Below are 6000 nucleotides of genomic sequence, written 5' to 3'. Positions count from 1 at the left end.
GTTGTACGGGATGACTAGACAAATATAAATTCTAATAAAATATGACTCTGCCCCAAACAGCACAGAAGCAACAGAGAAAACTATAAGAACCAAAGGGACCACAAAGCTCAGACAATGGTGATCCTAGACCAGGGCTGAGGACCATAATGGTGACCCCACAATGACCCACAATCACTGACATAACTCTAAAGACATAAAACCCTCAGGAGAACTGAGGCCATTTTCCTTCAGCAGAGTGGGAACTTAGAAAAGTATATTAAGCTATAGATACACAATGAAGTTATATTTCTCATATATCTCTAGATTGAGCAATAATGCCTACTAAAACTATTCCATAGTCTTTCTCTCCCATTAGTTTCATGAGAACTGGGACAAGAGTTAGCCTGACACATTTCTCATAAACTGATCTTCAATAAAACATTTAGATGAATGACCAGAACAACTATTGACATTCTTACTCCATAGTAGTAAGCATTCACATGTGAATTCACACTATATTTTGCACATTCAAAGAGGACTTTAGGATTATCTTTTTATCTTGTATTTCAGAATTTCTTTTATAAACCTGTGGGGGAGGGGAGGAAGAAAAGATCTCTTGAAAATGTCTAAAATCAAACACGTTTTAATGAAAATTCTTTCCTCTTTGGGAGTGAATCTGAAATTTGGCATACCAATGTATAATCAAGACCAACTTATATTGAAAGTAATACTGAGTTTTGTCTGAGTTCACTGACAATGAAAATATGGCTGGAAAATACAGCTGGACAGAATTAAGGTTGTTTCCTTCCACAGTGGCAAATGAGGTCAGTGTCTGGAATAAGATACTATGTCCAGTTATGTTTAGCCAATCTGGTGAACTGCCTCCAGCCCTACCCCAAAGTATCAAGGTTTGAAGGGCTTTACTACCTCATCCAGCAATTAATCTGCTTAACCAATAAAGAGGACAAATCCTGACTATTTGAAAATGTGGGGTCTTTACTTCTAGAAGCAGTGTTAAAACAATGAATATATATTTTAAACAAAACCAACAATGAAAGATTTTGAAAGTGGGATGCCTGGGTGGCTCAGCAGTTGAGCATCTGCCTTGGGCTCAGGGTGTGTTCCCGGGGTCCTAGGATCGAGTCCCACATCGGGCTCCCTATAGGGAGCCTGCTTCTCCCTCTGCCTATGTCTCTGCCTCTCTCTGTGTGTCTCTCATGAATAAATAAATAATCTTTTTTGAAAAATAAAGAAAAATTTTGAAACTGTTAGTTCAATACCCTCATTTGACAGATGTGGAAACTAAGGCACAGGGAGTGTTCTTACTATGAGAGTTATGGTTATGATACACATCTTCTGAATTACAATCCAAAAATTTTTCCAGACTATTGCTTTTCACTTCATCACAAAGGAATAAGTATTTAGAAGATTATCCGTATCTTTTGTAAGGCTTGCAAATATATCTGTGCATCTATTGTTTGGTAGGAGATCTTGTGGTTAGGAACAAGCCTGGGCCAAGAGCCATATTGCATGGCTGAAGAGAAACCTAAAAAGATCTTTAATTGTACCATTTTTAAGGTAAACAATTCCTTCAAGTGTGTTTAAAAATCAGAGCAAATGATTCATCTTGATGTGTATCTGGCTACAAAAAGGAATGTATCTCTGGGTGGGATTAGAAAGAAAACCTTTCTTTTTTTTAAAATACAGTATTCCTGCCCAGATGAGAGGAAGGTACTCACAGAGCCTGATTGCTGTGATTTCAGACTACAATCAGTTGACAAGCAAAGAGAACTCTGATGTTCCTGACCTTTCAGGAAGTGTACCGGATATGAGGTAGAGTTGGAAAGAAGCTGATATTTAAGCCAACATGCAGTGATTCTTTAGACATTGGGGGTATTTAGAGTAATTTTCAATTAGTGACGTCAATACCCCACAAAGGAGGTTCAGACAGGAGAGTGGAGAAGTCCAGACAACTTTTGAGAAGCAATGAACTGAAAAAACTTGAAGGCTTAGCTAAAGGAGGCTCCAGTGGTATAAATATGACCTATACGATAGAGGAACGCAGTCCAGCAAGCCAGAAACAGCCCCCTAAAGTGATATTTAAATAAATTATAATGAACATTAGAAATATAAAACATAAGGGGGAAACTTGATAAACGTAACCACATTAAAATTAAAAACACAAATGCTTAATCATTAAAAGATACCATGGAGAGAGTGAAAAAGATAAGCCACACACAGGAAGAAGATGTTTTTTAACACATGTAATGGACAAAGAGCTCATGTCCAGAATACAAAAAGAATTCCTATTTATTAAAATGAAAGAAATGAAAATAAAATGAGAAGAGACACAAACAAGGCATTTCTCAGGAAATAGAAATGCATATGACTATAAACCTATAGAATGTTGCTCAATTGTATAATCAGAGAAACACAAATAAAACCACTAAGCTGATATTTCACATAGAGCAGTTTGATAAAATTATGCAGCTGGATTATATAAAATGTTGATGAAGATGTGGAGCAATGAGACTATTATCCCTTGCTAGTGGGGCATAAATTAGCACAACAGTTTGAGGAGTGAGTAATGAAATTACCTAGTAAATTTGAACATGTTCATGGCATAATACACGACAGTTCCTGTCTTTGGTGTTTATCCTAGGTAAACTTGCACCTGGGCAACAGGCACCAAGATATTGTCAACGCTGTCAGCAAACTCCTGGAAAAGACTAAATGCTCAGCCCAGCTAAATGACTAAATAAACTGCAGTACTCATGAGCTGAAGTAGTAGCCTCAGGAGACAAGAATTCATTCCATTATCAACAGGGGTGAATCTCAAACACATAACGATGGCAAATAAACATATATGATTATCCTACATACATAAAGGATCAGAATCAACCAAAACTAAATAATTTATTAAGTGCAGATATGTAAGTAGGTGGTAAAAGTACAGAGAAACACAAGGGAATAATTGAGACAAAATTGAGGATTAGAGTTACCCCTTGCAGGGAGGAAAAGATGAGAGAAGATAGATTGAGGGCCATAAAATTGTTGATTGGGTATTGGCTACACAGGTATTTGTTTTATCATTATTATTTAGCCATTCAAATGTGTCCTATCTGCTTCATAATGCTTAATATGTCAATATAAATTAAAAATGCCCCCCAAATCAGTAAGGTGGAGGAGAAAAAGAATAACATGAGTAGTAGATGGGGAAATGAGATTGAATATATATGTAATGAGCAGCCCAGGTGGCTCAGCGGTTTAGTGCCGCCTTCAGCCCGGGGTATGATCCTGGAGACCCAGGATCGAGTCCCATGTCAGGCTCCCTGCATGGAGCCTGCTTCTCCCTCTGTCTGTGTCCCTGCCCCTCTCTCTCTCTCTCTGTGTGTGTCTGTCATAAATAAATAAAATCTTAAAAAAAAGAATATATATGTAATATATATCCTCTGGATAACCCCAACACCATTCCGCTAACTCAGTTGTGGCTGCTATCTCTCAAGAAAGTTTGTTTTGTTTTGTTTTGTTTTTTTCTTGGTCCAGCCACCTAGTCATTCTACTCAAATCTACCCCATGTATCCCAGCTTAAAAATATTAGTGTGTTTCATGAGAAACCGTAGCAAATAATGAGACTCCTATTCTCCTGCTCCTAACCAGCTCATCATGAGCAGTTTCACCGGTGAGAATATATGTATTTTATGTTCAGTGTACCACACACATACAGTTCTAGCAAAAACAGCCTTCTCTAGGGGGATAGGGGATCATAATTAATTTTGCCTACCTTGATAATGAGAACTTCGGTCATACTCGTTAGGAAGATGGGTTTGAATCTGGATCCAATGCTAATTTGCCGTATTATATTTGGCAGTTTAATTTACTCATATGGACTCATTTCCTCATTTAAATGGAAATAGCAATTCCAGACTGTGCCATTGTGAGAATGCACACAAAACCACAGAGAAGATTCTCCGGCACACCTAAATGACAGCCCTGAAAGAAACTGTCAGATCAGTTCCAACGAGCCTGTATATGTACACAATATTTCATGGAGAGACTTTCCTCCTTTAGACTGACTGAACTTCCCACTATGGTCTGAGAATTTTTATAAAGCCTACCAGAAAGTTAATCTTACATGTGTTCTTGTTTGTTCCCAAAACAAACTCTAAATGATATAGAGGAATACCAATTGCAAATATCTCAGCCCTGAGAATTGAAACACCCTTAACCACTTTGCACATTCTACTGCATTTCTTTATGCCTTGGTTGTTTTTGCATTGCCATGGGTGTTTTTATGCATCCAAGCACGTATCAGGGATTGAGGAAAATGCACAACTCCTAGTTTGCAATCAAATAAAGTTCAGTCTTCATTATCTTTAACTATGCTGGGTCTTTGTTTAAAATTCGCTGAATTTAAGAAGGTTCTCTCTGTCTTCAATACATTCAACAACGAAGTTTGCTGGCAATGACTTAGCACCAGGGAATTGTACTGAGTTGTGCCTGTTGCACTGTTCTGCTCTCTCTCTCTCTCTCTCTCTCTCCTTCTGCATTACATCTTCACCTCTAAACAATGATCTCTGTGTTCTGCTTTTTGAGCCAAGATGGCCAAGCTGAGATTTATATCCATTCTTTTTGGCAAGAAGGAAATATAAGAAATACCCTGAACTCAATTGTTACACCCTTTAAAAACTGAGGGTTTTACTCTTGAAATATTCTATAATAATGATAGTGGAAGATAAACAAGTATAATTCAGAATGACCCAAGGATTTTTTTTTTCAATTAATGAGAAAGGATAAAATCTGATGAAACTTGATGAGCTGTTCATCGACGTATCTCCTGTGTCTAGATTGGTGTTTGAAATGTGGTCTGTTATAAGGCGGCTATTCAGCAATATTCATTTGAATGAATTGATGCGTTCCTGAATTAATAAAATGGATACATATGTGAACAGCAAATGAAACATTTTGTTCCAAGCTTTGACATGACCCTGAAAACTCTGGTTGATATTGAAGGCTTGATTATTGAGAAAATATGACTCCCTAGGGATTCTTGTCAAGATAATCTTTTAAAAAAAAAAAGAAACACTTTTTGTTTTAGAAGTTTGTGATTTACAGAAAAGCTGTGAAGATGGGACAGAGTTCACGTAAACCTTACACCCTGTTTTCTCTATTATTAACATTGACCATAACTATGGTACATTTGGAACAACTAATGAACCACTATTAATATGGTATTATTGACTTAACACTTAGTTTGGATTTTTTTCATTTTTAGTTAATATGTTCCCAGATCCCACTAAGTGACTCTTCTTGCAAAATGACACAGATCATTTTGATTCCTATTTCATAGGCCTAAGCAAGCTCTGCAGTCATACCTTATTCCCAGAAGACAGGGAAGTGCAATTTTACAAAGCTTATGGAAGGCTAAAGAAATAGAAGTACATTGGTCAACAATACTAAATGATTACTCTGATGAATAATAATTCACATATGCGCTGCAGATTTGCGATTCACAAAGCTGTTGGAGAATGTTAATGAACTTTCATTCTGGGTAGCAGGGACTTTGGAAAGGGAAGAATCCAAGGCTAAATAGCTTGCGTCGAGTCCAAAATTCAAACCCAAAACTTTTGACAATACTCTGATAAAAAATATTATTCTCAGTAAGCCCCAAATATTTCCTGCCTTCATTCTCTACTTTTTGTTCTCATTGACTTAGCCACAGGGAAATCAAGACCCTAGAGCAGGGATCAGCAAACTTTTCTGTAGAGAGACAGGAATTTTTGAGGTTGTGCAGACTACATGGTCTCTGTCCATGTCCTCAATTCTGCTATTTAGAGTGAAAGCTGCAGCAGAGAATACATTAACAAGTGAGCGTGTGCCGATAAAACATGATTTACAAAAGCAGAAGGGTGAGCTGGACTTGTAGCACAGGCCAGTTTACCAGCTGTAGTCCTAGGCACTGGATAAATCTAGACAAAGATCTTGGATATACTGATATGTATATAGTTTGTGATGTATACA

General features: G+C 37.2%; 1 pseudogene; it reads left to right on the top strand.

The window, feature by feature from the left end:
• The first annotated feature begins 1699 nt into the window (after positions 1–1699).
• The window catches only part of LOC140604353 (metalloendopeptidase OMA1, mitochondrial-like), a 46392-nt pseudogene continuing 42091 nt past the window's right edge, over positions 1700–6000 (top strand).

This window comes from Canis lupus, chromosome 14 (assembly GCF_048164855.1).
Source record: "Canis lupus baileyi chromosome 14, mCanLup2.hap1, whole genome shotgun sequence".
NCBI classification, from domain to species: Eukaryota; Metazoa; Chordata; class Mammalia; order Carnivora; family Canidae; genus Canis; species Canis lupus.
This window is presented reverse-complemented; position numbering and strand designations above follow the sequence as displayed.